The following is a 12,450-nucleotide window of genomic DNA, read 5'->3' as shown; positions in this document are numbered from 1 at the left end:
AAAAAGTAAATATACACGAAATAAATGTTACTATAGTCAATAAAAGTTCAGTTCATATTTAAAAAAAAAAAATAATTCTCTTTACGTGAAATAATTTCTGCGAACCGAAATTAAAACGAAATTTGAGGCGATAACTACTTAAATGACTTTTTTATTAAAACTAAACATGCCATAATCGAATATTTCTCAAGTAAAAAATAACGGAAAACATTAAAACATGTTTATAAATATTCCTTACGTTGATGGAACTCTTAAATTGTTAACACAGAATGCTCAGGTATCCCTGCTTCAAATTGAAAACGAGGCTCTCTATTTCAAAGTCGCTGTCATTTAGATTATTATGTGAATTTAATAAAAAAAAAGTACAAATCACTAAAAATACAAACCAATGAACTTTTCTACCATAGAAGTAACTTTTATTGACTATGGTAACATTTATTTCTTGTATATTTATATATATATATATATATATATATATATATATATATATATATATATATATATATATATATATATATATACAACATTTTCTCTTTGTAAGGAAACATAATTCTGTTGGACACTCTTGGTTACGAATGGAAACAATGTTGTTATAATAAAATATATTTTCGCGAAAAGTATCTTTATTTTCATCATATTTTGCCTAGGGTAAAAGTTTTTAGTATCAAAACCTATCACTTGACACCCCCTCCTTTTCATACCCTCTCATAATTTCATCCATTTTCTGTAGGCTGGTTTTAAACCCCGTCAACGACGGGTACTTCTGCTAGTATATATATATATATATATATATATATATATATATATATATATATATATATATATATATATATAATAGTGTCCAAATTGAATATTGAATTGCTTATATCCCCGGTTCTATCAGACAAAAGGTACGTGCTGCTTTGTAAACATTTTGTAGATTTTAATAAAATTTTATTATAAAAACTTTATGATAATTGTTAAAAAAATACCCTATATTTTAAAACCAGCATTCCTAACATTGCCTACATTTGTATATATAGTGTCCTAGGAAGCACGTTATAAGTTTTGGTATCTGGGATGTATTTTGCTTATGTTTTATATATATATATAGATAGATAGATAGATTAATGTAAAAGGAAAAGAGAAAAATCAATTCCACAAAAGGAGACTTTTCTGGATAATGCCAACCTCAATTATAATTATTGGAGCTTATACAATAGGACAAAAAGAGTATGAAATGAAGACAAAAACCATATATAGGTAGATATATAATCGATCCTTTATTTAATAATGGAATACAGGCAACATTTGGGGGATAGAAGGGACTATTTATGCCAGGGCATTTCGAAGAAAAAGATTAAAAAATAGAAAATAGAGACCCAACAAACCGTTAAAATAAATTACTACGCAGCAACAATGCACCCATACATAACCATAATAATTATACCCCTTGATCTCAATACTATGTTAAAGACCGTATATATTCTTATATATCATACGATATATACTAAGCTTCTCCTTATTTACCTAGAATTCAATAAAACATCCTCTAGCATTCTATAATTCCTCTTAATCTCTTTAATCCCTAATGACCCTTACCCTAGACGCCGCATCTTCCCCATGCTACCTAGCATCTTCTTCTGATGAGAAGCAATAGGTTTCGAAATGCCCTGGCATAAAGAATCCCCACATTTTGCCTGTTTTTCTATTATTCAATAAATGATCCATTCTATATCTACCTATATATAGTTTTGTGTCTTCATTTCATATCCTTGTTGTCCTATTATATATATATATATATATATATATATATATATATATATATTTATATATATATATAAGGGGGTAGTCACCAACAATGTATATTTTTTACATTATTTTATTATTCCGTGTCTTCGTTTTTCATTGAGAATCATGTTTAGATCATTGTAATAACAGTGTAATAATGTTTTTAAATCATTGAAATCGTTTTTAACGCGTTTCAGACGTTCTGTGAAGTGTCCTCTTCAGAAATTATTTTCAAATGTGTTGGAGATAAAAAACTAGCATTTTCGTAGTTCATATGAAGTGTTTGCAAGGGGTTAAATCGTGTAAGGGTCTACTATGAATTGGAATGTTCAATTTTTATCGCTATTTTATTGGGCTATTTTTACGAATTTTATCATTTCCAAATCTCAACGACTACTTATCAAAATTTAACCAATCTATATATCTATAAAAGTGAACGTGTCTGTCTGTCTGTCTGTCTGTCTGTGTACATTTCCCTACGCAATAACTCTGTCAATTTTTAGTCTATAGACTCGAAATTTGAAATACCGGGTACTGAGATTTGGGAAAATCGATGTGACGGATGTCAGCCAGAAATTTGGCTGTTAAAGGGTCAAATTTCAACGATTTGGCCTTTAAGAACTCTACCAAACTCCTCCGAAAATTTTGGGTCTAGACACTCGAAATTTTAGATATAGGTTCCTTGAACCTGAATCAAACTTAATAAAGTGATTTAAGCCCGAAACTATAAATTTTCAGGGGTCATAATAGGAGTCAAATTTTTAAAACAATTGACGTTCTTTTTTTTTTTTTTTTTTTTGCTCAACATACACCTCCAAACACCCGGGCAACGCTGGGCTGAAATACTAGTAAGTGCTCGTTAGAAATCTAATGTATAATATTATGTAGTGAGCTTTGTGACATTTGCTCTGAAGATCGTATATTAAAGGTAATAATCCACCATTAACTTTTTACAGCAATAAAATATGTTAATAATCGTAATTTTTTTAAGTCTAGTTTTGCATATGACTTAGGAAATATCCGTGTTGTCCTCAGAACACCTGGCTTTTATGGAGAGGAAATTACATCTTGCTGCCATTGTTTAAAATTACAGCCAGCTCATATAGCATATTGTCCCTCTTAGATTTTTATACATTTAGTAAATTTCACGGTTTTGAAGGATTATTTGATACTGGAAATATTATTTTCGTAAAATATTTCAAAAAAACAAAAGAGAGGAGTAACATATGAAGATTATTTGTAAGTTTCCTCTTGTTATTCTTTCATTATGTGATTTCATTATTTATTTTCATTTTCTTAGACCGTTTCAAATCAGTTCTCAAGACATAATTTACTTAATTACAAGGAGTTTTTACAGAAGTTATTTATTTGACATAATAGCGGCAAGGTTTAGTCTGTTCTGCATGTAATCCCGTTGTTTTTAAGAAATATATATATATATATATATATATATATATATATATATATATATATATATAAGTATAAAACTCAAATGACTTGAAACGGGTGGAATAACCCAACATACAGGTGACTATTTCTAGTTGGGTATGAGTACATAAACAAATAATCAACAAGATAATAAAACATATTGTTTTACTGTGTACTTTTTCAGCGCCCAATATTTTTTTGCTTTAAATTATCAAAATAAACAATTGCTAATACTTTCTGCAGTTTTTACAACGTTAATTTTCGTATTAAGTTTAAGTTACTTTAACTCAATTTTATTACAAATACATCTGCTTTAACCTATTGATAACTATTACAGTATTACAACGGCGATTTACCCACAACCTTCATTTTTCTTAATTTATTCTCAATTTTTAATACACCTTTATTAAAAAAGCAATCATACATTGTTTTCCACACTACCAACATAAATAAATAACCACGAAGGTATGCTTTTTTTTAATTTGCGTTACAAATAAATAATAAACTTGACAATTAAACGTATTTTTTTCTGAGTACGTTTTCAGCGTCCCAATTTTTTTCCTCGCGTTTAAATTAAAAGTGATATCAAAATTTTAATTTACCTTTAAAATTATGGTATCTGTGCAATGTCCGGTTACGTATAATATGGCAAATCTCGTATAATTTAATGGTTCTAAGATATATTTTTCAAAAATATAAACAATTAATACAGATCAACTCATAGAAATCTATATATATTCTTTTCCTTATTCAAATATACCTTCAGAGAAATTTTTCTGTTACATCTAAAAAAAAAACTATTTTCTTTACGTTATAAGTGTCTTTACGTTATAACTGTCACAGATAGTCTAGTATATATATATATACATATATATATATATATGTGTGTGTGTGTGCGTGTGTGGGTATGTTTATATATGAGTGTCTGAATCTGATGAGTCGTGAACAATGAAAAAAGTGTCAGTGGATAAACTATATTAAAATACATAGTTATGATGCTCCCTATTTGGGGGGTAGCAAATTGGCTTAAGATCAAATAATTCCTAAATCACACTTAGGAAAAGATACACTTTCGTATAAATTTATTCAAAATGTATCGCAGAAAAAAAATACATGTATATATGTGTGTGTGTTTGAGTGAATATGTATTTTTTTCCTGCTGATATGTAAATAGTCGCTGACTATATAGATTAGTTACAATACTTACATATTATTCGTTCAATTAACTTTTTCAAGCACCCATGCTTCATATGTCATCTATGTTTCATTAGATGTAATCACTTGCTTTTTTGGGGGGGTTGTTTTTCTATGACTCCTACATTTTTTTGTTATCCCGTATACATTTAAATGATTATATTAAAACACCCTCTATACAATCATTTTCGTTTTGTATTACCTTTTCATATATCAACCATATCATTATTATAACTTTCTTTTAACTTTGTGTCACTAATGCTATCAGAGATCCATCATTAGCAACAATAAGTCTTGTAAACAATACTATGGAGATAAACATGTTATATTTGATTTTCTATAGCCTCCACTTAACTTTATAATAGTTTTTTTTAAAGTCGTTAGAAATATTTTTATCGTTGTTCACTTTTTGTGATACCTAAAGCTTTCTTCTTGAATCTCCGTATTTTATATGGATATACAGAAAACGATTAAAATAGTGACCTTCTGTATTTGTTTCCATTTTCTCAGACAATTTCGAAGTATTACCCATTACATAATCTTGCATTTTCTTCTTTTGTTATTCATGTTATTTTTTTGCTCTTTTTTTCTTTTTTTTTTGTTTCTTGCTTCATATTATTTATTGTAATATTATTTACTTAATTACTAGGAGTTTTTACAGAAGTTATTATTAGTTTTAAATGTTCAAGCATAAATTTATGTGTGATTTTGCGTCCGTGTTTTTAAGGTTTTATAGATAGCCATATCTTCAATTATTTTGATAGCTCTGAGAAACCATGTACATGACCGTTATCCTTGGATTTTCTGCATGCAAGGCCCAGCATTCTTTTTTTTTAACTTTAGTACGAATAAACCTACTGTCTAAAATATTCCCAACTTCTTTCTAAAGGAGGACGGGGTTGTATTGATTTCTCTTCCTTGTCTCTCTATGTCGTTTTAATCTTTTTTGTCTGGTTCTATGTAGATGGTTCTTTGTTTTTATTTACTTGGCCCCTTCCCTTGTAACCGGCCTCTTTTTAACCGGTTTAGTATTGTCTCCATGTATTATTATTATTATTATTATTATTATTATTATTATTATTATTATTATTATACGTTGTTCTTTTTTCCGCATTTCTCCTATTCGTTTCTCGGTTTTATCACCGTTTCCTTAACTTTTTATTAGCATTTGGTTCCCTCTACTTGTTTCAATCAATTAACATTATTCTCTTTTTCGCTTAACGAGAAGATCAAAAGACATGCGAGAACATTGATTTTTAATGGAGAGATCGTGATAGCATGTTGTTTCCAAGCGAACGCGGTTAAATGCTTTGTGAGATTTTAAATTTAAGTAATAACGTTTACGACAAAAGCAAAGCTAATCTCTGACATGAAATAAGCGTTCAAGGTTTAGATTTAATAAGCTAATTAAACGTCCCTTCAACAATCTGCGTTTGCAACGAATGGTTTTACTGTCACAGATACTGTAAATGACCAGTAATTGTTCATTTTTTTTTTCCTTTTTCTTAAAGACTACAATTTTAATGGAAGAATGACTAAGAAATTAAACGTCTACTATTAAAAAACAACATATATTCTGTACTTTACAGACATGCCTCTTTTCTTTACTTGTGGTTATGTTACCATGAAGATGGTGTTTTCCAGACGAACGACTTATTTATTATTGTTTAAAAGAGACGGATAAATGAAATGCGAAAATTTCGATAGACAACAAGACAAAATGAGTTCAGTAAAACCCTCTGATATATGCTATTCAGAAGGTTGTATTGAAAACATATTGCAATCCAGTCAAGATAATTAGATATATTGTTTCCAGTACAGACAATTAGATATAATACGTTTTGCACGAAGTCCACGGCTAAATTAAGTAAAGGATAGTAAACAGTTGAAATATATATATATATATATATATATATATATATATATATATATATATATACATACACATATATATATATATGTATATATATATATACATACAAAAGTAAACGTGTCTGTGTGTGTATGTGTGTCTGTGTGGCTGTGTGTCCGTCTGTGTGTCTGTGAACATTTCCCTACGCAATAACTCTGTCAATTTTAACTTTAAAGATTCGAAATTTTATATATAGGGTATTGAGATTTGGGAAACCCTTGTTTAATCCGTTTTCAGCCGGAAATTTGGTTGTTAAGGGGTCAAAGTTCAACGATTTGGCCTTTGGGAACTCTACCAAACTCCTCCGACAATCTTGAATCTAAAGCTTTGATATTTTAGATATAGGTCCCATGGACATGGATCTAACTTAATAACTGGAGTTGAGCCCAACGCAATAAATGTTAAGGGATCATATTAGGGGCCAAAATGTTTTAAAAAATACCTCTGCCGTCTCTATAAAATCACACAGGCAATTTTTGGTCTGAACATTTGAAATTTTACATAAGGGTTTTCAGAGATAGGGCCAGCTTTTTAATCCGTTTCAGTCTAAAATTTGAGCTACACAAATATAAATGTATGTATGTTTGTTTGCATATCTGCCTAAAACTTTCGACAGAAGCGACGGATTTTCACAAGATCAGTATCGTTTTGAAGTTGGACTCTTCAGATAAGAACTAACGAAGAATTGGCTAAAAACATTAATTTTTCCACCTTGAACCAGTCACTTTTCTTCAGGCAGAGTCGTTTTTTTTCGCCGATATTTTCGAAAGTCATCCCCTCTTTTATGTTGCCTAGCCTAAATTTAAACCTACGTCACTTCCAGTTTTCGGTGGTCGTAACAGCAAAGGTAATGTTTTTTCACGTTCTTTTCCTCCTTCTCAGTACGGTTTCGAGCCTGCCTTCCTACTACCACTTTTTTTCTCAATACACACCTTTAAACACCCAGGCAACATCGGGCGGCCATGCTCGTGTGTATATATAACTTACATAGTTAGAAGAATAGAGTAAATTCAGTTCTATAAGAAGAGACATATCTGGATAATAAAAAGCTCAACAAATTTAATTGGAGCTCATATACTATCGTCTATACACTTTTGATGAGAGGCATTATGCTTACAAATATCTTGGTATAAAGATTCCCTTCTATAACTCAACTAAATGTTTGTATACATTTATTAAATACATGTACCAGTCTATATTCACCAATATATAATTTTTGTCTCTATTTGCGACTCTTATTGTTTCGTGTATATATATATATATATATATATATATATATATATATATATATATATATATATATATATATATATATATATATATATATCACTTTTATGTAGACGTTTTTATGTTTTTTTTTTGTGAGCGATACTTTCGTGAATGAATTCAAGTATTTATACGAAAGTGCATTTTTACCTTAACGCTGGTTGGGAGCGGCATATATATTATTTTTAAAATATAAGAGTATAAATACTTGAATTTATTCTAGAAAGTATCGCTAACAAAAACAAATAAAAACATCTACATAAAAGTGATACATTTAGTAGTCCTGCGAGGTTAGCCGCGTGGTAGAGGTGTAGGCTTCTTGTCACAGGGTGCCGTTCGAATCTTGCTAGATTCAGTCACTCTGATGAGTCGTGGACGGCGAACCACGTGTCAGTGGATGATTATATTTAACAATAATATATATGCCGCTCCCCATTAAGGGGGTACCAGACTGGTCGATGGGGAATTATTCCCAACAAGCATGTAGGAAAAAATGCACTTTCATTTAAATACTTGAATTAATTCAAGAAAGTATCGCTAACAAAAACAAATAAAAACATATATAATATATATATATATATATATATATATATATATATATATATATATATATATATATATATATCGGTTTTTTTATATGGTTGTGGATCTGGGTTTTTGTAGTATATATTTAAAGCAATAGAACTGTGTAAGTTTACTTATCTATTCGTTAGAAAATTAATGTATCAGGTATGAATTTTCCGCAATCGATGTATCAGTGTTCTAAATGGGCTACCCTTTAGCAAATGCTATTTCAGATATCATCAGTCGTTTTACATTGAACCACTGTTTCAGGGATTTGAATGAAAATCATTGCATTTAATAATCGTTTTTAAAGCATCACTGATAATGCCTCAGTTTCCCTGAACCACAAGAACAAAGACCTTCAACATATTCAATAGAGTGTCTTGCTCCATATAAATTAGCCCTACTAATTCATGTTATTAACGCAATCTATTTCATAAGTAATTATCCGAAACAAAGACATTTCATTTCAGTTAAAATACTGCTACATTTTATAGTTCTTTATTCCATGTATCACCTTGACTATTTGCTCATTGATATGCTTTAAATCATATATTTCCATAATTATAAACTCATAATACATTTATTTTTACTAAATATGTCTTAATATATAATTATATATATATTCAAATGGGTAGTAGGCGCTATTTACAGAAATCTTATAAGTAAGATTTAACTATTCAATTTATATATACACAGTCTGGAAAAAGAAGGCCCTCACTTGTACTTTTTTTTCACAAATTGTAAATTTAAGTTAAATTGTATGTAACTGTTTAAACAAACTATACTGCATTTGATTGGATTTTTATTCTGCTATAATTGTACCTGTTCATATTTTACTTTTAATTGAAATATTCTAGTAGTCAGGACAATTACAAAAAACAGTTTGAATTAAGGAGGCGAAAAGAAAGTCCACACACTGGAAAAGTGTCATTTAAATGTAACGTTAGGACATTAATGCAACACAAGTACCACAGGAACACAATGAACTAGTTAATATTTAATAGCATAGCTCTTTTGCAATTTGACAGCCTGCAATCTTTTAGGAATTCCTTGAATTAGACTGCAGCAATGCTCCGAGCAAAGGGCATCCCACATTTCTTTAATTTTTGTTAAACGTTCCCCCAAATCTGAAACTTTATCATTGCGTAGCTGGCCCTTGATGGAATGACATACAGTTTAGATAGGATTGAGGTCTGCAGAGTATGCAGGACAATCAAAACAGGAATATCATGCTCTTCCAGGAACCTCTAGACATTATCAGCCGTGTGAATGGGAGCATTATCTTGCATGAAGATGGGACTATCATCCAAATCCGACCAAAGTAGTGTTAATGTTAAGACACGTTTGTTTGTTTGTTGATCAGTTAATCACCTTATCTGTTTTAAATTCCTCTACTATGCACCGAGCCGCACTCTATTGCAAATTTGTAAACTGACAGAACGACTTTGATTGCTCGTATCTTCGATTATTTTTATTTGGCAAGCACTTACCCCTTTTTTGAAATATGTTTTTCATCTTTTACGTCTTTTCACATATCTATTCTTTGTGAAACAAAAATGTGTTTGTGCTGCTTGTAAATACTTACTACAACCCTTCCCTGAGAGCCGAATTATTTTCTAACATTCCTCGGTTTCTAATATAGATTTCAGTAGTATACCGCAGATGCACAAATTATAATTTATTGCATATATTACAATACAGAAAACTACACGAATATTTCACAAAAATATACCCTTGCTATAAGATCATTGCATTCATTATAAAACAAATATAACCTTCATATTACATAAGTTAAAAAAATGGAAAATATAAGATAGATAAGCAAAAACAAAACACAGATCAAATCATATCCAATAGAAGGAAACATATATGCAATAAACCTTCTCGAACGCGACCTAGTCGATGAGCACCCCCGTTTAAAATACTTAACAAACAGAATAGATTTATACAAGGTGCGACATACTTTTACTTGGTCCGAAGAAGATTGGGTAGTGTCAACATTAAATTTCTTTTAACGTAGAAGTAAATTTTAATCAATTTTCACTAAACGCCAGCGTAAAGATATTGTAACACGAGAATAGGTTTAAAATAACCTCTCATCATACAAGGTATGCAACAATTTGATTAAGTCCATCTAAAAAGTCAACAAAACGTGTTTTGCCTTCTTACAGCAAGACTTTAAAATCATCGATTATATAAACGAGCATATTGCAGTGCACACTCCCATGATTGCAGGAATTTTTCGCACACACCAACACGATTATACGAACACGAATAAAATTATCAGGCATCCGGTGATTTTCTACCGGCATCCAACAAAATTATTGGCATATATTTTTTACTTTCTCCCAACTGCTTATCATATACATTATTGTATTAATTTTATATATACATGCGAATACACATATACGCATACCCCCCATATATATATTTATATATATATATATATTTTCTTTGTACATATTTGTGAATTATTCCACTAATTTCGCCCTTTCGGATTATTTTCGACCGTCTCCCAATTGCATGATATCGTTAGATTTTACTTGTGCTAATGGAAATTTAATAAACTTTCTTGGATTTATATTGTTGATTTTACCGTATTTGGATAATTCACCATTCACCAGATTATTCATTCACTTGAAATCACCTTTTTCTTTACCATATTCCCCCGGCTTAATTTTTGTTATCAAGTAAGATCTTTGACTTACTTGCAGTTTCATCAAATACTTTTGTATGCAAAATCCGATCCCGCATTACGCTAATTCCTACGCTCTGATGAGAAGGAAATTATTTCTCCGGAACTCCGCGCATTAAGGACTATTCAATTATTAAGTGTTTCCTTTTCAGATTAAATATGTGTGTAACTCTTTTTTTACTTTTTTCAGTTTTTGTAACATGTCTTATTAACTATTTGCTCTTTATATATATATATATATATATATATATATATATATATATATATATATATATATATATATACAAAACCTTAACGTCTGAGTGTGTGTCTGGTCACGAATAGGCTCCTATATGGTTGACTATTTTCAAAAATGATTACATATAATGATAGAAGATGTATCGAAGATCAGGAATGCGTATGTTTGATCTGGCTAAACGGTGGTTCATAAATATAGTGGGGTCTGGGTTCGCACCTCTCCCACGAAGTATGGAAATAAAACATGAAAAAAAACGTTTACAAGAGTTTTTGACATAGATGTACATACGAATACTTTGATAAGTATGTGTCAACTTAAATAGGGATGGCATAATTGTGGGGTCTTCGTTCGGTCCTGTATTCCATGGAGGTAGGCACAAACTTAAACAAAGAATTTTCATATCTATTTGCGTAAAGATACTTTGATAATTATGTTTCAGTTCGAAGAAACATGGTATAATAAAATTAGTGCGTGTTCGTTCGCGCCTGACCTCTATACAAAGCAAATATGTCACAAAGTTTAACAAGGTTTTTTTAAAAGAGGTGAGGGTGAAAAATATCACTGTAACTTTTATCTTAATTCACGTTAGCTTTTATTTTTTTGAGTTTAATCATATTTTGTCGAATAAATTCACCTCATAAATTAACGTTCTTATTACAGTGAAATAAAAAATGCAGTCGGAACTTTAGACAATTTTCGACACGAATTTTGCATACGTCTGTTTTTATTTTCTTTCTCCACTTGCACGTGGCACGTTTTCAAAAATAGGTAAATATATACATAATAAAAAATAAGAACGTTACTTGTTATTCCGTCAAAAAAAAGGAACACTTTTGCACGCGTGATTATGTGTCTTTTTAAAACATTTACATAACCTTTTTTATTTTTTATTTATATATCTGTTTAAGCTATCTTTTGTCAGTGTGTTAGAAGAAAATCAGTTGATTACAACCGTTTCTTCATGTTCTTTATATTAAAATAGTACACCACTGAATCCGACGGCGCAAAACCACACCGTTCAAAACTGTAAAACGGAAACGAAGCTGTTCTGCTCGAAAATTTTCTTATTATTCATATTTATATCGATTCTTTGCTGTAAAAACTACCGTAATTACGTGTTTACCTTTTTTATATCCCATTTTACGGTTTCGGATTGTTTTACTAAAATAAGTAAAGCTCCATTATTTTTCAAATTTGTTTTTGTTTCTTTGATTTTCGATATTTCGTCGATATTATTTAGTAAGGGTATTTAGCAGAAAAGCCAACAAACGACTACACGAAAAATAAATAGTCAAGAAATAAATGTTACTACAGTCAATAAAAGTTCGGTTCATGTTCTTTTTTTAAATAGTTTTAATGTTCTTTACTTGAAATCATTCC

Source organism: Euprymna scolopes, chromosome 3 (assembly GCF_053919585.1).
Source record: "Euprymna scolopes isolate OS-2025 chromosome 3, ASM5391958v1, whole genome shotgun sequence".
Lineage (NCBI taxonomy): Eukaryota > Metazoa > Mollusca > Cephalopoda > Sepiida > Sepiolidae > Euprymna > Euprymna scolopes.
Note: the sequence above shows the minus strand (reverse complement) of the source record.